The 23,280-nt window shown below is 41.4% G+C and overlaps 1 protein-coding gene across 4 annotated transcripts in view; it reads right to left on the bottom strand.

The window, feature by feature from the left end:
* The window catches only part of ANO4 (anoctamin 4), a 220,123-nt gene extending 197,093 nt beyond the window's left edge, over nt 1-23,030 (bottom strand). For all 4 annotated transcript variants that reach the window (XM_074870850.1, XM_074870851.1, XM_074870852.1 and 1 more), the window contains exon 1: nt 22,805-23,030. The gene's annotated coding sequence lies outside the window, so the exon portion shown is untranslated. The remainder of the gene's footprint in view (nt 1-22,804) is intronic.
* Between the last annotated feature and the right edge of the window lie 250 nt (nt 23,031-23,280).

Below are 23,280 nucleotides of genomic sequence, written 5' to 3'. Positions count from 1 at the left end.
CTCCATCTTCTGGCTCTCTGCACGGCAGGTGGGGTGGAAGGGGCTACATTCCACCTCAGGGCTAGGCTTTCAGAGGGGAAGGGATCCCCCCGTGTCTCTTGTCCAGGGGTGTGTGGTGGCTGAAGGCATACTGTTTTCAGCTCAGTGCAAGATAGCAGGAAGAAGTCCCAGGACTCTTCAGAACTGCATTCAGAAATCTTGGAGAAGCATAAGGAGGAGAAAGAAACCCACCTTCTCCCAAGCTCAGAGCAAAGACTCCAGAAGAAAGGAGTGCTGCCAGCTGAGGCAAATATAGTTCATATGAGCCATCCTGTGATTGTTTTCTTTTCCCCATTTTGAATCTTACACTTCTGATGACGCTAAGAACTGCTGCTTGAAGCAACTGGGATCAATAAGAGGGTTTTGTCTCATTTTAAATCCATTACACTGACAACCTGCAGGACTCACTGAGAAACAAGCACCAACAGCACAAAAGGACTTCTACATGCACTGGATCACTTCAACATATCAGTAATTTTGCAAGTTCTGACAATGTCACATGGGAAAATAGACCTTGTCCTTCAGAGAAATAAACTAATCACCACAAAGGGTTAAAAAAAGACCTTATTTTCTCAAGTATCTCCATAGTATGGTGTTAACCAGATGTATCCTGAGTAAGCTTTGTTGTTCTCTACAGCACTAAGAGCAGCCCACTGCCAAATACGGTGCAGTTGATGAAGAAATGGTCTGAGTTAGCACTTTGAGCTCTACTTTGTAATCATTCATAGATTTGCTTAATCTGCTGCACTGACTTGATAATTTCAGGCTTTCCATCAGGACCTTGGTTTTTTGGAGGTAAGGACACATTCTGTAATTACACTGCTATATATTAAATTGGCATTACCCCAGGCAGTGCCCGGGATTACTGAAGATATCTAATCAGTTTTATTCTATTTGCACTGGACAGCCCTCCATGTATGGTTTGTGGTGCTGACTCTATTTTTCACTATCTCTTCTCCATGAATCCTGCTTTGTGATCTTGTGAGTCCTGCCTTCCCAGCGCAGCTGTGGAAGGGATAGGATGCAGCTGGATGTAGCTCTTTCATTTAGCAAAATGATTTCTTGAATGTATGCCTGTGTAAAATTTCGATGCATGCTGCAACACTTATGCAGCAAGCACAAGTTTTATTATATGGAAGTGGTTCCCTGCACCTCACCATGCATAAAGGAGTCAGGAAGGGAATTAGGTTGGAGGATACATCCTCATCTCCCAGCAGTGTATCAGACAGGTGGGTTTCCTGCTCTCTCTCCACCTGGCTCCTGTGGTTTCCCAGCTTGGAGCCGAGCAGAGCATAGAGATGGGAGAAGGTGCTATGTCAGCTATCAAGAGATACAGCAGTTGTTTCAATGACAGCAATCCTTTCAAAATGGAGAGCAGACCTTAATCAGCAAATAGCTAGTGACCTGGAAAGACAGGTAAATTTAGTGCTTGACTGCAAAATGAACACTTAATTGAAGCTTTATCAAGTCCTTGCAGAACTTACTCCCAGAGTTTACAAACAGGCCCAAATACCCTATGAAGCGAAAGTGATTGTTATCTTACACCATCCAAACCAGTTGCCTTGCATTTCTGAGCAGCCAGACAATCTAGATGGAAACAGATGGGGCTTCCTCATGCTTTACTGCTGCCTCCCTCCTGTCAGCAATTTCCAGTGATGTCTCAGCTGTCACAGATTAAACACTGCAGTATAAGCACCGATGCTCAAGTTCACTGGCTCTAATCTCAGGCAGCTCTTGAGTTCTTCGTTTAGACCACATGGGTACTAAACATGACTGGAGTAGGATTAAAACCACCAGTCCATTTCTCATCTACCACTAGGAAGGTGACCTTCAGCCTTGGCCAGGCTACAATGCACAATCAAACAGCAGAAAAAAATCCAGAAAGCAGTTGACACATGCCCATAACCAGTTGACATGTGCCCATAAATGCTAACTACTCTGTTAGGTCTATTCACTTGTATGAACCGGCTTAGAAAACTGGTCTTTACATTGTGGATGTTTTCATAGGTACTACCATAATGTCTCCATCCGTCTTTGCCTCTAGGGCAACACATTAAAACATCCAAACCAGCAGAAGTAACCAAGGAGGATAAAAATCACAGCCCATTTTTCCTGGAGCTTCACAACAGTGTTTTGCCACAGCTAAATGTGAATAAAAAGATTTAAAGCATAACTGAGTCCATTTCTCCTTATTTTACTGCCCGTAACTCCCTTTCCTTGCTGCCCTGTCAATGTTTGACACAAGAGGAACCATTTCCCAGGGGAGCAGCCTTGTTTCAACATTTTGCCAGTGTTTCCTTGCTGATCAGCAAGGCTTCAGAAATGTAAATGCAATAACCACCAACCCCTATCCAAAACTGAAACATAAGCTTATCATGTGTTATACTCAAGTAGAGGCTGGAAATGTGCTCCTTTGTTTTGCTTACTCTTTTAAGCATATAAAGAGAAGTCAGATAGCAGCTAACTGCACCACATTCCAAGTGATTTTATTTTTTTGTGTGCATGCACTGATAAGAGCCATGATGTTAATTTTTTAATTGACTTTGGGAATGAATAAGAAATGTTTTGGATCAGCCCCAAGGGTAGCAGCACTCCCCTGTGGAATAAACTTATGTCATCAGTGCTGTCAATGAACAGAAATGCCAGGCTTTGCAATGGTCCTGACCAAACAGCATAAATCCGCAGTGTCAGTTCTTTCACCTCTGCATCATCTGAAAAGTACAAATAGGACATAACTTGGTCTTAGCTGCCAAATGGAGATCAGCAGCAATGGAGGGGAACGCTCAGCAGGCAGGCAGGTAGCCAGCGCTGTGCCCTGCACAGACTGGACGGAGGCAATGGGTTACAGCACAAGGCAGAAATCCTTGCCTGCAGCTCGCCGGTGCTGATGAACCAGAGACACCTGCTAAGTCAGGTATCAGGATGGAGCAGTGCAAGAACTGGGAACTGTTGCTCCTACTGTTTTTACCCTTCTCCCAAGCAAAGAATGGGACTTGAGAAAATGTGGACCAATACTTTAAATATTTCTCCTTATGAAGACAGGAATTGGTTCACAGTTTAGCAATAGGCTTCAGCTGTAAATGACATTTTGCTTGCTCATGCCCCTGGATACATTTTTCAGAATACAATAGTATGGTAAACACAGAGCCTTCAATATCTTCCTCAGTAAGAATAATGTAGTGATGGAGATCTTAGCAATAGTATGGCCATAAACAGCACCTGAATCTGAATGAATTTGTCAGAACAACTCAGACATTAAGTTGAAAGCCAAAGCAAAACCTCGTTCTCCTGGAGGTTCATTAGTTTTAAGACTTCATGGAAATCTTATGGCTTTCCTCATGTTTCTCTCAAATGTGTAGCAATGGATGAGACACTACACTCCAGCTCTTCTGGAACTTTTGCTGTTGTTGCAAAATACACAGTCAATTTAGTTTACTGCACTGGATTAGAGATAAACCCACTGATCTGAAGAAGTGACCTTCAATTTCTTTTTATCAGAAGCTCAGTAACTTCTTGGATGTCATTGGTTTGACAACACAGCAGAGCACTTCCCTAACTCACTTGCAAACATAAGTAAAAATGCACTGAAAGTGAGGTGATAAATGCCAATTTAAACTCAAGGATTGTACTCAGCACAGTGTACAGTGCTGAATCTGCACGCTGCATATTGCTTCACCACCAATGACTGCTTCTGACTGTCATTCTTATATCCCACTGCAGATGCTAAATTCTGATCAGCTAAACTTATTACAGATAAACTTGCCTATAGTCAGACAATTTAATTAAGCGAACTTGTGCTATTTTTCCCTTGATTTAGAATCAAAGTACATTTCAACAGAAATTTACAACTTTGAATGTATACATTTATCACCTGTTTCCAAACCTTGGCTAATCCATTTTTCAAACCTCTTCCACAAGACAAACTTTATTTTACACACAAGAAAGAAGAGAAGATATGAAGGGCTGCCTACGTTCCAGTCATCAGTGTAGCGTTATTGATGGATCCTCACAAGATGAACAGGAAAAGCTGTATCTTGCCTGTATGTGCTGCTCATTCCTATATGGATCTGGTGCAGTTACAGCAATGGCTGTAACAGCCTAAAGCAGTAAAGTAGTAGGCAAGGTCCAAGTGATTTGAGGAAAACTCAAACTACAAAATATTGGCAGAATCAGAAAGGAGGTCCCCACCCTTCAGATACACTATGCTGAGATCAGTCCACTACTTCGTTGTCTCTCTTTAGAATAAACATTTAAAATAAAAGAGCAGTTAAATAATTAAAGAAAAACCACAGTGACTCACTACAATTCAAAACACTGATCTCACTGCAATAGGAAATCAATCTAAAGAAATCAACCAACAATGCATTTGGCTGAAAATATTTGCTTTCTATTAAAGTAGCCCAAGGAAGCCCATACTTAAAAATTCAGGATCTTTCTGTGTCTGCAGAAATACTAGGATGGTTTTGTCACCATCCTGTTACTGAGACAGTTCCATGCTGTTTGATATAACTGTGGTATTAATGAAGACGTTTTGTCCAAGTTCATTGTGAAGTCTAGAGACCCACAGCAATGTACACTGTTTCTATGTTCATTATCCCTCACTAACAGAGCCCAGATAAAGTATATCAACATAACACAATAAGATACCCAAAGTGGACAGACCTCCACCAAGCCAGTGCTTTTCTCCCCTAGTCTGCAGGCTGCCTGTGCAGTGTCCCTGCAGCTCCTCTTGGTTTGGGTTTCAAGAGCAGGATAAGGATTCTGGTCGGTTTGCACTGCAGCTATTCAGGACCAAACGTGTACACACTACAAACTCTATTGAAACCGATTCAAATCATATTACTTTCTTGCCATGCTTAGGGATGAATTCCTGAACAAGAGACTACTTACTGTACCTGTCACTGGGTCTCACTGATGGGCCTCCTTGATTGTTGCATACTTCACATCCTAGTGGGTGTTGGAATTTCCTCTAAAATCCTATACATTTAGACACATCTCACCTGGAGTTTCATTAAGCAGTTCAAAAACTCTTTCATCACTACCTATATTCCTTGCCTAGATGTCAATATTTTGTTTTCTTCTTTGGAAAGTTGCAAGCCAGCATCATATCCATGGGAATTTTATTTAAATATGGTCATCCCAAACTATTCCTTATAGTCAAAGAGAGAAATTTGAAACTAGCAATTTTTATCAGAAGTGCTCTGTGAAATGCTAGAGAACTGAAACTCACCTAGATTTTCAAGAACATTCACTTTGACAATTTGTAAGACCCTCTGTCTTGAAACTAGTACTCATATTTTATATTTCTTATATTACCTTGTTATTCTTGTGATTGGTGTGGGAACTGTGGTATTTCCAAAAACTGCATAATGGTCTTCCACTTTTCTCCTTTTTTTAGTTTATTTGCTGCATAAGCAGAGATATAAAAACGCATAACTCCTCTCCAGGTACTTTGAGTTGTTTATGGAAAGAAAATCTTTTTTATTGATGCTGTTTATCACAATTTTTTAGTGTTAGGTTTTCCCCTACATGTTTCTTTTCACAACTAACAGTATAAAAATGAAAACACTAAATAAAGTGAGAGATACAATCCAAACCTTGTTTTGGATAATGTTGAAAAATGACCGTGGGGAAAAAAAAAAAAAAGAGGTTAGCCTCGTCATGATTCTACTCAAATTCCATTCAAATTAATTCTGCGCACGGTGAATGCTGGTTTACACAGGATCGAATCAGCATTGAGCCTGCCCAGTTTTAATGGCACTTTTGCTCATGCTGAGGTAGCTTTACCTGTGAGTTGTCAACAAATGTCAGGACTGTCTCACCTAAGCATGGTCAGCATCAATAGCTCTAGAGATGGACCCCTTTCTCCTCAGTTTCATGTCGTGGTAGAATCAACTCTTTCATTTGTTTGCAATTTCCTAAACACTGTAGTCCTCATAAAGGCTCCTCAGAGACTCCACTGTTACAAACCAGGCCATACCTGGCTGCTCACAGATTTAATCATGTCAACAAACACTCCCCACTTCAATCCTGAATTAGGCATTGCCCATATTAATCTCCTGGAAACTGTAACACAACTAACTATGGGAATTCCTTCCAGGGAATAGATTGAGGAGCTTTTTCTGTCTGCAAATGAATGTCTCACATTAAAAATTAATTGTGAAATTAAACTGTTTATTAACTCAGGGCTCCTTCTATCCAGTGATCCTGAAATAATACTATTATTAAAGTAAAACAGCATTTACTTTTTTATTTTCTTAGTTGATCATTCCATAAGCTTTAAGCAAGGCATTGTTAATTTCTAGTAATTTAGCCTTCAAACTCAATATAGAATTTAGAGCCTATAAAATCCATGGGTATTCTGTGACTATAATGTGAAGATGTAAACCACCATTTATTTGACTGTAATAACCTAATTATTTCTCTGTGCTGGTTTGAGGATGTTTCTGAAAGAGAAAAATGTACCTCAAGGAAAAGTTAGAGCTTCACAGCAGTGAACAATGTGAGTTTCAGTAAACTATATCCTATCTTCATTCACACTTCTGCAATTTTTCTGTGCAAATGCTGTATCTTAAACATGATTCCTATTCTTGTTCATTGTCCTCTACCTTCAATTCTCCTTTAAATAAAAACACATTTCTTTCTAAAGGAAGGGGAGGGGGAAAAACACTCCCCCCCTCCCCCTTTTTCTTTTTTTTTAACCCTGAGGAATATAAAAGCCTAATTAAACACAAACTGATACAGTTCTGAATTTCCTGGTCTTATGCACTTTCCCTGCAGCAGATAACTGCTCCATTCAGACTATGCTGGTATGCATCAGAAAGTGTCCTGCCTCTGGGACTGTACAGGAGGCTGGGTTGCTTCTTAATCCAGGAGGAGTCCCAGAGACTCTAGGAGGCCGGATACCTATGGAGTAAGACCCAATCATCATCATGAGTAAGTCCTAATTAACAGCCATAAATTATCCTTCCAGCATGGGCAAGAGAAATTAAAAAAACTCTGCCTTCTTCCCACCTACCTAATTTCCTGAATGTCCTCAGTAAGATCCAGCTCCAAGCTGAACACATCTGCGCTGCTCACAAGCTGCAAACTGTGCTGAGAAAACTCTCGACCCTGCTACTTCTTATTGATCACACTTCCACTTGTTGCTGCCATTCACTTCTACTGCGTAAGCAGCATCATTCCTCTTCCAACACCAGGAATCAGAATTAGCCAAAAATTTGTACGGAAACAAGGAGATATTTCACGTCTCAGCTCCACAAAGAATTTCTAGTTAAGGCAACTATCCGTTGTACAAACCAGGCACAGACTGTCTTGACCCCTATCCCCACCACACAGGCTGCTGTGCTGACCTCTGTATTATTTGGGGCTTGTAGTAAGCAGTGGAGATGTCTCTGTTAAAACTTTGAAATTACCCAAAACAGCATAAAAAAAAATTTTAGAAATATGCACAAAAAATTATTTGATTCCCAACAGCATTCAGGATCCCACAATCCCAGGTGCTAGACATCATATGCTTTTAAAAACCAAAAATCTCATCTCAAATGCTTACTGTCTTTGTATAAAGGAGACAAATTAAGCAAAACAGTAAAACTAAAATGCTGTTCATGTGATAAGCAGCAATTGGAGCAGCAATTGGAACAAACCTAATTTGGTCTCACTTGTTCCCTGCTACTGTTAATTGTATGGACAATTTACTAAAACTTTCAAAATAATAAGATGTGCTTTACAAAAACTGATACCAATCCATTAAGGAAGATGTGACTACAATTAAAAATACTACACCAAGTCAGACTTTGAATTTTAAACTTTTTGTAAATTTATTCTAAAATCAACCGGACGGGTATCACTGCAGGGTGTGAATTCCAACCACAGGGATGATGTTGACTACAGCTGAACAGCAACTTCTGCCTGAGCAGAATGAATACCCTAGTGCAAGAGCAGAATGAAAATGGAAAGCATGCATTTTTACTTATAATCGATTTCCTGGCAAACTGCAGCACTGGATTCTATTTCACTCTTTCAAAGATTTTCAATTACATCAATTCCTACTGATGTTTTTATGTGAGATCAGAAGATCTGCAATGTCTCTTGCATGACTCCATTTATCAAAAGCACCTGCCTCTGAATTATTTTATTGCACTTGCAGTCTGAGCTTGCTCAGCAAAATAGTAATACTAAACCCGGAAGGATTAACATTGCACCAAAGTGCTCAGCATCTGACAGTTATAATACTAGTGGTGTGTCAGACTTTTCATATGATGAGTAAGGAAAAACTTCTCCAGATTTTCCTAAAGCATGAAATTAAACACAGAAGTGATCCTTTGCACAGGTATTAAAGGATGCAAGCCTGACTTTTCCTAGATCAACTAACAAGCGCCTGCTTATGCTGAAAGGAAATGGTCTTTGTGGGAAAACGAGCATTTTGTATATCCTTCAGTGGAAATCAATGTCTCTAATTTCCTTGACACAAAATTAGGTACTTACTGCCTTATGTAGAGTAACTAAACCTACCATCTTGTTCTCCATGCTACTATTTATGCAAATGGCTGCCTCCACCTTCTGAGTGTCAGCATTTTTGGCATACAAGCACATGTAAAAACATTTAAATGATACATTCAAATTATACTTTTAAGTGATAAACAATGATTGGAGGAACATCCTTAGTACTGTTTCCTGAGATCTGCAATTCCGTGTCTTTGGCTTCAGAGTATATTAAACCCACGATATATCCACTGATATATCTCAATGTAGAAAGAATCTAAAATGAATGAAATAAATTATTTTAAAGCATGGAAAATTTAACTCATGGTTTGTCTTCAGTTGAAGTCAGAGTAAGGTGAAGCCCAACAGGCAGAGACAGGGTCAGGCCATTTCCTGGGATTATGCATTAAATGCAATTCTTGTGCTTGCCCTGGGATAGCGAAGCGCAGGTGACAAATCCTCACAAAGCCACAGGCCTTGTAGGACACCATGCTGTGGTATCTTCCTGCCAACAGCACTCCAGCAGCATTTAGCAGGCATTGCTGATTCAAAGTCTGCATTCCCATAATCTTGGCTCACCAGCCAGACCCTCTGGCAAAGCTTCTGAAACAAGGCAGTGCCCATACTATTTTCAGGGGCACGCGAAGAAAGTATTAGTTGCTTTATTCATGACACTTAAAACAGGACAGGAGAAGAGTCTTTTGTTTTCTGGACTTCATTGATTGCAATTATACTATTTATATTATGTTCTTTACTACAAACTATGTTAATGAGGTAGAATGAAAAAATTTTCAAAATTTAATTGATTTACTTATAACATTGAAACAGTAAAGATAGAATTTATGCTCACATAATAGCTAATCAACATTGATTTTTCTTTTTAAAAAACAACTTTAAAGTATTAACTACATCAGTGAATATGCTATAAAATCACTAGCCATGCACATACAGAGGCACCTCAAAATTTAAAATGCCATTTCTGACTTGGGACATCTGCTTTGACAAATTTAAAAGCAACCTTCCTTGAAATTCAGAGTGATAATATTAAATATTTCAGGCTATTTTAGATCTTAGCCACAGAAAAGCACTAGTCAATTTTGAAGATGTATGCTATCAATATCTACATATCTCTATCTAGAGTGACAGATATTATTGTAAAAAAAATACAATATTACCTAAAGTTATAGGCTGTCTAATTTTTTTTCTCTCAGCAATAGATGTGGCAAATATCTTTTTCCCTGGATTTGGTCCTCTTATAGCTCAAGGGGGTCACTGCAACAGTAGAAGAGCAGAGACCCTCTCTGCCAGGATCCCATGGCTAGCAGCCATACCACATCGTGAAGAAAGAATTCCTACCTAATGGCAAGATAGAAAGGTCTGTGTCAGTAGAGGACACTTTCTTCCATTAAACTATCCTCAAGAGATTATTAGGGAGCTCTGTAGCAAAAGATGCACTTCTCCCTTCTGAGTAGTCTACCAGCTGCAGAATGACAACCATGGCTACCAGGCTGACTCCACACTATGTTCAAGCCCAGGAAGAAGAAAATTGAAGCTCTTTAATATCTGTCCTACATGTATAGCTAACATTTTTTTCAGTATCAGAGGATGAAATTTCTGGATTTTATATTGTCTTTTAAAATATTTAGGTGTTGACACATAAGCTATATCAGAAGACTGTCGAGTTTGTAATATCAAGCCATCAGACCTTAAAGAAGTGCCAGGATTAAAGCTGCATCTGTGAAATACACTCAGAACTTTTGTGCTTATGCAATACGATATGGATTTTAATTCCACACCATACAGAATTTTTATCCTCAGCATGCACTTAGAACGTACACTTCTGCGATAATGACCTCTCCCCAGTCTCAGCGTAGAGGGGAAGCTGTACAGAAACACGGTTTGAAACTGCATGAAGAGACATGTTGGTCTCAGGATTAAAGAATTTGAATTTAATTTGAGGTACCCGATTGCATACCCAACTCTGCGTTCAGAGCTGCTAAGGAAGTGACTTCAGTGGGCAGATGTCACTGTCCAAGCACCCAGCTTACAATACGTGCTTCATCACAGTTAAGTCATTCATAGCTGTGGTCAATGTCAATTCAAGCCTTATTCTGATTATATGAAATGCTATAATGTGCTAAAGACATGGAAGAAATCACGCCTTTGGCATTTCACATGCAGCACCCTAAGTTAATGAGCATTTCTCTCTTTCATGCCAAACCACAGCTCCTTACCTATGGAGTTGTAAGAACAGACAACAGCAGCAAGGGAAATAATAACATCTCAACTCATAGTTTCTCTGGAGAATAAATATTTGCCATCTGGACATTAGCAGAAGTTGTTGTGATTGCCATAAAAATACATATATCAAGAGATATTTATTTGGTTTTTTATTTGGAGCATGGTTTGAATCACATACACTAACTATGAGACAGAAAGAAATACTTCACAAGGAAAATAAAAAGAAACAAAAATAACTAAATGAAAAACACTGCGTGTGAACATATGACTAAAGTCTCCAGGATAATACATCAAGGCAGCCAACCAAAATTCTGGCATTTATTAATTTTTAAATGCTCAAAGCTACACCCTCCCATGCTTTTTAGTATAACAAAACATCTCTAGATTGCACAGTACTAATACCCAAGAATGCAAGGAAGTACGCATGAAGACATACCCAAGGTATAAAACCTATTTGCAGGCTTAACAGATGTTTCTAAAAATGCAGTTCAGAAGATGTAAGCGCTAACAGCATGGCCCCAGAACATGTTTTTCCCCTGGAGTCTATAAAGCAAATAGGACATATGTTTGACAACAGTGAAGGAGAAACATCACATCAATTGCAAGTTACTTAGCCTGGAGTATACCACAATCAGAGCACATCAAAATCTAACCAAACATCATGGTATGCCCTGGAAAGCAAACAACTGGGAGTTTTTAGACAGGCAATGACAAGCAGCAATGACATCAAAGTTATTTAGCAAATACCCTAAATATTAGTTTACATTCTGTAACAATATGGTAATTTTTTCTTCGTTAAAATTTCTCTGAGGACTTTTATCTAGTTTAGAACCTAGAAAATTACAAGTTTTCTTCTTTATCTTTTGTATTTGAATGTAGTTTATTTATTATTACTTATTAGTATTAGAATTCCCTTTTACCCTATACTGTCCCTGTGGTAAAATAGGCTAGCATGGCAAAAGCAGGGTACTGGCATGGGTTTCAAGAGTCCTAGGTCAAACTGAGACATACATTTCTGTATGATCTTGAGTGAGACATCTTTGACAATGAACAAGTTCCTGTGCAGTAACTGTATCACATAATAGCTGAAAGCACATAGCGGTTCCCAGATGTACAAGGCTTCTTTCATCACAACCCGATCTTCAAGAAAAATGACAAAAAAATAAGTGAATCTGCACCACATCCATCTCGCTTCTTCTCAGTCTTCTCTCTCGGGACTGAAATGAAGCACATTTCCTAAACCTCTCTCCCTTCTGCCCACTATTTCACTTCTCAACATACTCAAGAGCAGAGGTGATAATATTCAGCAACCAATCTCACACGAGAAGCATCAGGACAAGTACAGGCCTATCATCCCTCTTCACTGTAATATATATTAAATTTAATTTGAACATTTTACCTTAAGTTCAGGAAATGAGATTATCATATTGAAATCTGACATTGCACTTCTTCTCTGATACATCTCTGTGTTGCAATGTCACCTTTAACACCCTCATTGCACTGTTTCACAAACGATCAATAGAAAATTGATATTGCTGTGGCAAAGGATGCTAACCTGCGCAACAAGCACTGCTGAAGGACCATAACTCAGCGGTCTGAGTTCATTTTTTCACAGCTCAGAACTTCAGGAAAAAACACCAGTATGTGAGTGGGACACCTGGACACAGAAAAAGCCTTGAGGAGCAGGTAAAGAACAGACGGAGCAGAAAGAGAAATGCTAGAGGGGGAATGGAGCAGAACCTGGAAGACACTCAAAGGACAGGAGGCCCAGCAAACAGCAGAAGCACAGAATGGAGAGTCAGAAGGAATAAGATCAGAGGCCAAAGCTGAACAAGACGACGCAGAATTAAAACTGCAGAGAAAGAGTTACTTGAACGCTGATCTGACTGAGCTTTAGGTAAAGCAAGTGAATAATTTAGGCCTAAAAGTTTGTTGTGGTATGCTAACATGTAAGTCTCTGTACTAATCAAAAAAATGTTTGAGTCATGTTGCTTTTTCGGTAAAAGGGAAAATACATTCATATTTTTCTTACACAAGAATGTTTAGATTGTTTGCAGAACTGTTTCTGGTGATAATAGTGCAATAATTAGCTGCAGTAACAACTTCACCATGGGACACTGAGTACTGATGTAAGCTTCACAAAAGTTGTTTGTATAGCCACAATTTTACCAGAATATATTAATCAGAATGGTTTAGAGTCTATTATTAGAAATGCAAACTAAGTAAACTTCATGAAGCATGCTGAAGCAGAATCACAGAATCATTCAGGTTGGAAAAGACCCTTGGGATCATCGAGTCCAACCATCAGCCCTACTCTACAGAGTTCTCCCCTACACCATATCCCCCAGCATCTCATCTAAACAAGCCTTAAACACGTCCAGGGATGGTGACTCCACCACCTCCCTGGGCAGCCTATTCCACTGTCTTAACCACTCTTTCTGTGAAAAATTTTTTCCTAACGTCCAGTCTGAACCTCCCCGGTTGCAGTTTAAAGCCATTCCCTCTTGTTCTATCACTAATTGCCTGTGAGAAGAGACCAGCACCAACCTCTCTACAATGTCCTTTCAGGTAGTTGTAGAGAGTGATGAGGTCTCCCCTCAGCCTTCTCTTCCTCAAACTGAACAGTCCCAGCTCCCTCAATCTCTCCTCATAGGATCTGTTCTCCAGGCCCTTCACCAGCTTCGTTGCCCTCCTCTGCACTTGCTGCAGCACCTCGATATCTCTCTCATATTGAGGTGCCCAAAACTGGACACAATACTCCAGGTGTGGCCTCACCAGTGCAGAGTACAGGGGGACTATCACCTCCCTACTTCTGCTGGTCACACTATTTCTAATACAAGCCAGGATGCCGTTGGCTTTCTTGGCCACCTGGGCACACTGCTGGCTCATGTTCAGCTGCTTGTCAATTAGAACCCCCAGATCCTTTTCTTCCACACAGCTCTCCAGCCACACCTCCCCAAGCCTGTAGCGATGCATGGGGTTTTTGTGGCCCAAGTGCAGGACCTGGCACTTGGCCTTGTTGAAGCTCATCCCGTTAACGTTGGCCCACAGATCCAATCTATCCAAGTCTCGCTGTAGAGCCTCCCTATCTTCATGCAGATTCTCACTCCCGCTTAACTTGGTGTCATCTGCGAACTTACTGATGATACACTCTATGTCCTTATCAAGATCATCAATAAAGATGTTGAACAGAAATGGTCCCAACACTGAGCCCTGAGGAACACCACTTGTGACCGGTCACCAGCTGGATTTAGCTCCATTTACCACCATCTCTGGGACCGTCCATCCAGCCAGTGCTTGACCCAGCAGACCGTATGCTCATCCAGACCACGGGCAGCCAGTTTTTCTATGAGAATCCTATGGGGAACTGTGTCGAATGCTTTTCGAAAATCCAGGTAGACAATATCCACAGCTTTTCCCTCATCCAATAGTCAGGTCATCTTGTCATAGAAGGAGATCAGGTTTGTCAAGCGGGACCTGCCTTTCATAAACCCATGCTGACTAGGCCTGATCCCCTGGTTGTCCATTATATGACTTTTAATGGCACCCGAGATGACCTGCTCCATGACATTCCCTGGCACCGAGGTCAGACTGACAGGTCTATAGTTTCCTGGATCGTCCTTTCTGCCTTTCTTGTAGATGGGTGTCACATTTGCCACCCTCCAGTCCAATGGGACCTCCCCAGTTAGCCATGACTTCAGGTAAATCATGGAAAGCGGCTTGGCGAGCACATCTGCCAACTCTTTCGGCACCCTTGGGTGTAACCCATCCGGTCCCACAGACTTGTGTGCATCCAAGTGGTGTAGCAGGTCTCTGACCACTTCCTCTTTAATTGTGCTGACCTCATTCTGCTTCCCCTCCCCATCTCCTAGCTCACGAGGCTGGGTGTCCAGGGAACAGCCAGTTCCACTGCTAAAGACTGAGGCAAAGTAGGCGTTGAGCACCTCAGCCTTTTCCACATCCTTTGTTACTATGTTTCCCTCTGCATCCAGTAGGGGAGGGAGATTTTCCCTAATCCTCCTTTTATTGTTAATGAATTTATAGAAACATTTTTTATTATCTTTAACAGCTGTAGCCAGGTTGAGCTCTAGCTGCGCTTTGGCTCTCCTAATGTTCTCCCTGCATAGCTTCATCTTTATAGTCTTCATGAGAGACCTGGCCCCTCTTCCAAAGGCCGTAGATTCTCCTTTTGTTCTTGAGATCCCGCCAAAGGTCCCTGTTTAGCCAGGCCAGTCTCCTTCCCCTCCTGCTTGTTTTTCAGCACGTGGAAACAGCCTGCTCCTGTGCCTTTAAGACTTCGCTCTTGAAGTATGTCCAGCCTTCCTGGACTCCCATATCCTTCAAGGCAGCCTCCCAAGCAATTTTGTTAATCAGTCTTTTGAACAGGTCAATGTTTGCCCTCCAGAAGTCTAAGGTGGCAGTTGTACTAACCACTATCTTTGTTTCTCCGAGGATCGAAAACTCAGTCATCTCATGATCACTGCACCCCAGACGGCCTCCAACCTTTACTTCCCCCACAAGCTCTTCCCTGTTCACAAGAAGCAGGTCCGGGAGGGCACCTTCCCTGGTCGCCTGACTCACCAGCTGCGTGAGGAAGTTATCCTCCACACATTCCAGGAACCTCCTGGATTGTTCCCCCTCTGCTGTGTTGTGATCCCAGCAGATACCCGGGAGGTTAAAGTCCCCCACAAGAACAACGGCAAGTGACGGTGAGATTTCTCCCAACTGTTTGTAGAAAGCTTCATCCACCTCACTGCTTTGGTTGGGAGTCTATAGCAGACTCCCACAGCAAGATCTGCTTTATTGGCCCTTAACCTAATCCACACATTCTCAATCCCGTTATCGCTATACTAGATTTCTGAGCTCTCATAGCATTCTCTAACATACAGGGCCTCTCCACCACCTCTCCTTCCCTGTCTATCCCTCCTGAAGAGCTTGTAGCCATTGATTGCAGCACTCCAGTCGTGTGAGGCATCCCACCACGTTTCTGTTATAGCTACTATGTCACAGTTCTCGTGCTGCATCATGGCTTCAAGCTCCCCCTGTTTGTTGCTCATACTGCGTGCATTGGTGTAGATGCACTTGAGATGAGCTAATAAATCCAACACCTTTTTGTGAGTGTGGGCCTCCTTTCCTACCAGACCCTTCTCAGGTGCTTCCATGATTTCTAAACATCTTTCCCTTCTCTCAAATGAAATGGCAGAGGGAGAGCCCTCACCGGTCCACCATCCTTCAAGCCTTGGCATGCTTCCCTTGAGCTTATTCCTAACAGGCCCAGTTATCTTCCTCTCCCCCCTCATATCTAGTTTAAAGCCCTGTCAATAGGCCCTGCTAACTCCTGCCCCTGGATAGCAGAAGGCTATCCAATCTTTTGCCAAGGCATTTCTGAAATCCACATCACACAAATTCTACATTATCAAGGAAAATAAGGAAATACTGTCTATGGCTCAACTGCAATTTCAGTGTGACCAGTTAGAAAGAACTTCTTATACTTAAGTTGACCTGGTGGTCAACATAAAGATCAGAGAAAGAAACATGACAATTATTATCATAGAATCACAGAATGGTTTGGGTTGGAAGGGACCGTAAAGATCATCTAGTTCCAACTCCCCTGCCATGGGCAGGGACACCTTCCACTACACCAGGTTGCTCAAAGCCCCGTCCAACTTGGCTTTGAACACTTCCAGGGAGGGGGCATCCACAGCTTCTCTGGGCAACCTGTTCCAGTGCCTCACCACCCTCACAGTGAAGAATTTTTTCCTTATACCTAACCTAAATCTACCCTCTTTCAGTTTAAACCCATTACCCCTTGTCCTATCACTACATGCCCTTGTAAAAAGTCTCTCTCCAGTTTTTTGTAGGCCCCCTTTAGGTACTGGAAGGCCGCTATAAGGTCTCCCTGGAGCCTTCTCTTCTCTAGGCTGAACAACCCCAACTCTCAGCCTGTCCTCATAAGGGAGGTGTTCCAGCCCCTGATCATCTTCATGGCCCAACTCTGGACCCACTCGAGCAGGTCCATGTCCTTCTTAAGTTGGAGCTCCAGAGCTGAACACAGCACTGCAGGTGGGGCCTCACAAGAGCAGAATAGAGGGGGAGAATTACCTCCCTTGACCTGCTGGTCACACTTCTCTTGACGCAGCCAGGATACAGTTGGCTTTCTGGGCTGCAAATGCACACCACTGGGTCATGCTGAACTTCTTGTCAACCAACACCCCCAGGTCCTTCTCCACAGGGCTGCTCTCAATCCACTCATCTCCCAGTCTGTATTTGTGCTTGGGATTGCCTCAACCCATGTACAGGATCTTGCACTTGGCGTTGTTGAACTTCAGGAGGTTTGCACGGATCCACCTCTCAAGCTTGTCAAGGTCCCTCTGGATGGCATCCCTTCCCTCCAGCATGCTGACTGCACCACACGGCTTGGTGTCATCAGCAAACTTGCTGAGGGTGAACTCAATGCCACTGTCAACATTGCTGACAAAGATGTTAAACAGCATTGGTTCCAATACTGACCTCTGAGGAACACCACTCATCACTGCTCTCCACTTGGACATTGAGCCATCAGCTGCAACTCTTTCAGTGCGACCATCCACCAAATCCATGTCTCTCCAATTTAGAGACAAGGATGTCATGTGGGACAGTGTAAAATGCTTTGCACAAGTCTAGGTAGATGACGTCAGTTGCTCTTTCCTTATCCACCAATGCTGTAACCCCATCGTAGAAGGCCACCAAATTTGTCAGGCACAATTTGCCCTCAGTGAAGCCATCCATGTTGGCTGTCATCAATCACCTCCTTATTTTCCATGTGCCCTAGCATAGTTTCCAGGAGGATCCACTCCATGATCTCCCTGGCACAAAGGTGAGACTGACTGGCCTATAGTTTCCCAGGTCTTCCTTTTTTCCCTTTAAAAAGTGGGGGTTATGTTTCCCCTTTTCCAGTCAGTGGGAACTTCACATGCTGAGTGTTATCAACACACTCATCATCAAAGAAACCAAAAATAAGACTATGGGTAGAAAACCGACTACTCTAGATTTAATTAAATAGGATCAGGAATTTCCCCCCCATCTATTTCTGGAAAAGTTTGTTATCTAAATGACATAGGTTAGAAAATCAAATACTTCAGGTGTTTCTATGGGAACAAAGAACAACAAGAAATTAGAAGTGGTATTCTCTTCCTTCTTCTGAGGCAGAGCAGCCTTGAACAATTCATTTTCCCCATCTAACATAAAGAATTTTTATGGCAATAACATTAAGAACATTAAGCATAAATCAAACCAGTGTTGCCTGCATGAAACTGAAGAGATCTTGAAACAACTCTGACCACTATCACCTGCCTAATTCTTCTTTGTTATGGTTTTTTGATCTCAGCTTCCATAACTACAAGATATGCTATTTTCCCATCAGATTTAGGAAAAGAGCATTCATGCTAACAAGGCTGACATTTTATTTGGCTCGTAGGTTCCAGTCCTTTTGTCCTGCTAAACCTGCTTCTCATTGCCTCCTGTTCTCCACTTTTCTACACAAGCTTCACAATATATTGGGACTGCAGTCCAGGCTCTTCATCTAGCAAAGGCAATATCTGCTGTTCACCAAGCACTGAATCAGAGCAGGGCTCTGTCTAGACTGAACACAGTATAGGGTGGCAACTAGTATGGCAAAAAAAAAAACCCTACCAAACTCAACAACAAACAGTAAGAGGACAATCAGTGTGAAAGAAAAAAACAAACCAAAAAACCAACCAAACACAGATACCATCTCTATGAAGAACAAAGAATAACCAGTGAAAGAAAACCAAAACTAAGAAAAATATGAAAGCAAATCAGTATGGGAAAAGGCAAAAAATATGTGTCAAGGGAAAACATTGAGAGAGACAATGACACAAAGCACAAACAAGAACAGATCTGAAATGAGCCTGGGGGATAGATGAACTACATGGAAAGAGGTTGCATGTCTGCCAGGATATATGGAGACATACCAACAGGCTTCACAAAGCTGTGCATTTCAGCTGGCATTTTATGGGAAGTCATTCTCCAGAAGTACCAAGCTCATTTAGAAAAAGTCTCTAGGAGTCTAATACATCATGTGTAAAGTATTGTGCTTAATTTTAATGTAAAACAGTTTTGTCAAATAAAATTATCTGAAATACAAATATATATCCCGGTGATCCAATCATCAGACTAGTTTTTCCCTGCAGCAAACTGGCTCAGAGGAGACTCAGTGTTGCTCTTCTCAAATGATTTTGTTCATTAACTTCCTCCTCCAAAAACAAAGGGAGGTACAATCATTTTTCTGTATTTGAAGGCTGTAAGCACCATATAAAATAAGGAATTAATATCAATACTGCAGAGGGCTACAAACAAGAGCAAATGGATGAAGATAAAAAGGCTGTCCTAAACAGGCATCTATTTCAATCATGTCCCAAAAGTAGTGATATAAACCCTACAGAAAACTTGGAAGTCCTTGAAATCAGCCCGGACAAAATCTGCAGACTAAATGAGAGAATGTGTCCAGGCAAACCATAAAAGTTAGCTCTATGAATAACAGAAAAAGCCTAGAAATTGCAGTCAACTTTTGATTATCCATGTGTGCTCAAGCTTGGGTCAGTATGTATGAAGAAACAGCCAAGTAAAACAACAATTAATATAACGTAATATATAGAGAGAATACGTATACTGTAACTTATAATTACATATTCTTTGTAAAAATATGAGGTAGTACATTACCTTTGAAAACGTCTGTAAACAGTTTTCAGAAGGAGCTTTGAAAAAAATCACTAGCCAGAGCACCACCTGGAACTGATGACTTCAGCTCTGCATCACGCATATCACAGTATCACTTTCCAGTCTGGGGCAGAGAGGGAAGTTGGGGCATGGCTAATCCACCACCTGGATTCTTCAGCCAGTGATAATCAATAGCTGCCTGCACATGTTTTGTTGGAAAGGATATGAGCGGATAGAAAGCATAAAACTACTGAAGCAGCATGGAAAAAAATGAGTGAGCTTTCTGTAAAAGCATAACCATTTATATTTGCAACATAAATATATATGGGTGAATATTTGTGGAGTATAAAGCTTTGAAGAACTTGCTTCTATGGACAAGTCGAGTGAAGAATGCATACTGAACATACACAGGAAAAAAAATAATGCAGTGACTTCATCAGACCATTGGGTGATTTTGGCTGGCTAAGGAACAGAGCTTTTTTTTTTTTCCCCTGCAGTTGTTTTCTATGCAGTCTTTAGCCACCCTGCAAAGGAATTAACATGACACCATGCTGTGAAACAAGGAAGTACTATGCATGCATTCCCCTATCACAGCATTCAGAGGATTCCTAAGAAATGAAAAGCACATTTACCTACTTGAATTTCATGTTATTTGGGGGATTTCACTCTTCTCTCTACCTTTTGTAGAGGATTGCATCTTTATTTTTTAAGCCCTCGGCCTACAACAGGATGTGCTGACAAGGATTTTAGGTACATAGACTTGTCAGTCGCAGTGCACAGACGGCAGGTTCCAAATGTAAACATCCCATTGCAAGCTCATGTGGTTTAAACTGGAGAAAATTGTTTTTCCTCCCTTCCTTTTGCCTCAAGGCTATTCAGAAAGCATATTGTATTATGGACTTTGGCTTTTAAACTTTGATTGAAAAAGACAGATATGATTATGCACTTAGCTTCTGCATGACGGTCTTACTTAGGAGTAATTTTTTGAGCAAAAAAAGACCTTAAATGTGAGGTAAGAATGTAGGTTATTTTAAGGCATGGGGGTTTTTTTTATGATAATAATTTTAAAAATAAAAACATGCTGTACCATACTTAACTGTGTGATCTTCAGAATTATTTACGTTGTGCATGTATTTTGCAAACCCTCTTGTTTTTAAGTTTACAGTAATTTTAGATGAACAAAATGCTCCACGTGCAGATGCACAAACTCAATTACTTGTTCCATTTAATCAAGAAAAGCCTAAGCCGAGGCAATATCACAACCTGCAAGCACTTAGAACCGTTTCCCCATGTGTGTTAGCAAGACCCCTGCTGGTCTCCTTTCACAGTAAAAAGTTTCTTTGCTGCTGTCATTGTGTCAGCAGTTACTGGAACTGGAAGAGAACAAGCTCAGGCACCTTCGTTACAGATTTAAAAAAAATAAGTAACACACAGACCCTACATAGTGCAAAAACCTTTTTGTAATAGACAGTGGGGAGGACTGCGCTGGAGGTAAATGTTTTTAAGCAGTTCATTGAGCTGTCTTGAGGTGCCAAGACAGTGCTGCTCCCTACCAGAGAGCGGGAGGGAGATAGGTTTGCATCGTGTCCTCACCGCGTCCCTGAGAAGGGGAACGGGGCTTAGCATCAGCTGCACCAGGGAGTGCAACATGATGCCAAAATGCTTGATCTGATGGGGGAGAGGACTTGGATCACTGACATCTGGGCTACGTGCAGGCCACTACTGCTTTTTTTGTGAAGGCAATGCAGCAGGTACCTCACTGCACCATGAAACCCTCTACCTGCAGATCTATGTAAGCCTCCTCCTCCCCCCCAGTACCTCTTGCAATCGCCTAACCTGAGCATCAGCCCCGCCCCGACATACATACACGCAATCCATACAACCAGACATTACACCCAAGTACAGAAGAGAAATGAAGGGTATTTAAAATAATGCCAGTTTTAAAGTTTTTACTCGTTTGGGGAGGGGTAAAGAGGTACCCAAACTCTGTTGAACTAAACAGCTCATGTGAAGCAAAACCCTCCGAATTACAGGATAAATCAGAAAAAAAAAAAAAAAAAACCAACCTTAAGCCACAATGTAACACACATTAAACAAAGACAACAATTTCCAGACATCAGCATATCTCTTGCTTAAACCCAGAAAAGGCAATGCAGAGACAGAATAAAAGCTTTATTCTTATCCTACCTCAGTTAAACAAAGGTATAAGAACACATCACCTCTTTGCCTTGCTTTGAAGGCAGACCAACTGGTGATGAGTTTGAGCCTTCAGCGGACCTTTGAAGATTTAGTAAAGTCTTTATTATTCCTGCAGTGTGTAAGGGCTATGCATAGTCAATCTGCATAATGGATTCATAACATGAAACATTTAAGTTAAAAGAAATATTTTTGTAGTTCTCTCATACCAAAAGCAAAGGAATATCTCTCTCAGAAATCACATATTTGCATTTACTTTAAATCTCATGCAACAAACGAGGAAAAAAGAAAAAGGATGTCTAAGGGCACAGTTTACTGTGGACTAAATAACGACCTTTCCTATTTACAAAATCAGAGCTGTTAAAGTAGCTTAGAGCATGAATTAAGCAAGCACATGTTTTCAAACATTTAAATGCACTTCTTTCCTACTGCAGAGTTCAAAAGGCTAAGAATTTGCAATTGTATTGACCAGAGAGTGATGAGGGTTATTAGGCTGCCTGTTCTGCAACTTCTTGTCCCAGCCAGTCTGAGACTTGTAAGATGCAAAAGGTCCAACTTACAAACACCTGATGACACATGCTTATACTGAAAATGCTGAAAGAGCCCGTCCTTCCTATGCCAATGGCAGCAAGTATCAGCTCAAACCACATGGATGCCCCACACTTGAACACTGAGGGGCTTCAGAGTTTTCTAGATGGCTAGTCAAAGTCGGGCTTTCTGTGCCCTTCCAACACAGTGGTACAGACCTACAGAAATGAGCCACCTTTACTCAACCTCTAATTCCAGTTCCCCAGAGCCTTATCCCGTTGCTGCCACGGGCAATCGCGAGCAATGCTCAAGCCTCCCGGTTTCAAGGACAAAGAGGCAGTACTCTGATTGCAATCACTACTTCAGAGCTCCGGGTGGGAGAGGGGAAAGAGCAAAATAAAGAGAAAACTTGTATTTTAGTTAGCCAACATCTGCTATGAAGACGCTAAAAAAGATGACTAGATATTGAGTGAAGGTCACAAGGCTTATTTAAGAATAAGAGGAGAAAAACAGACGGGGGAAGGGGGAGGGAGAGAGAGAGAGCACACGAGCACTGCAGCAAAGAAGCTATGCTCAGCCAATACATGCTGGCACTTACCATAAAAATAGAAAGATCCAAAGAGAATCAGATTAAGGATCCTTTTTATCTCTCTTCAATAGAAAGATTTCCACATGAAGCTCTGAACACAGCTGTCCAGGGAAAAGCAAGGTAATATGATGATGCACAGAAAACACTAACCCATTCTCTGTGAAATGGTAAGTCCTTTCACAGCCTTCCAAAACCTGCAGGCAGTTTGTGCTGAAAAACCAAAGGTAAGAAGTCTGAAGACGACTCCTACATAACACTGCAGCTAAAACAGACTGCTGTATTTCCAGTCACTCAGACCGCACTGTTTTCATCTTCATCTTCTCACCATTACTTAGAGGTGGGCTTGGGGGTGGGGAAAAGAGATTTCTCCTCCAAGTGGAAAGGAGCGCACAAACGGCATCAGCATTTTTAATCAGTCACTCAGAGTACCCAATCAGAGGAACTCAGTGGTGCCAGCGTGACAGTTGTCCAAGGCAGGGCAGCCT

This window comes from Strix uralensis, chromosome 5 (genome assembly GCF_047716275.1).
Source record: "Strix uralensis isolate ZFMK-TIS-50842 chromosome 5, bStrUra1, whole genome shotgun sequence".
Classification (NCBI taxonomy): Eukaryota; Metazoa; Chordata; class Aves; order Strigiformes; family Strigidae; genus Strix; species Strix uralensis.
This window is presented reverse-complemented; position numbering and strand designations above follow the sequence as displayed.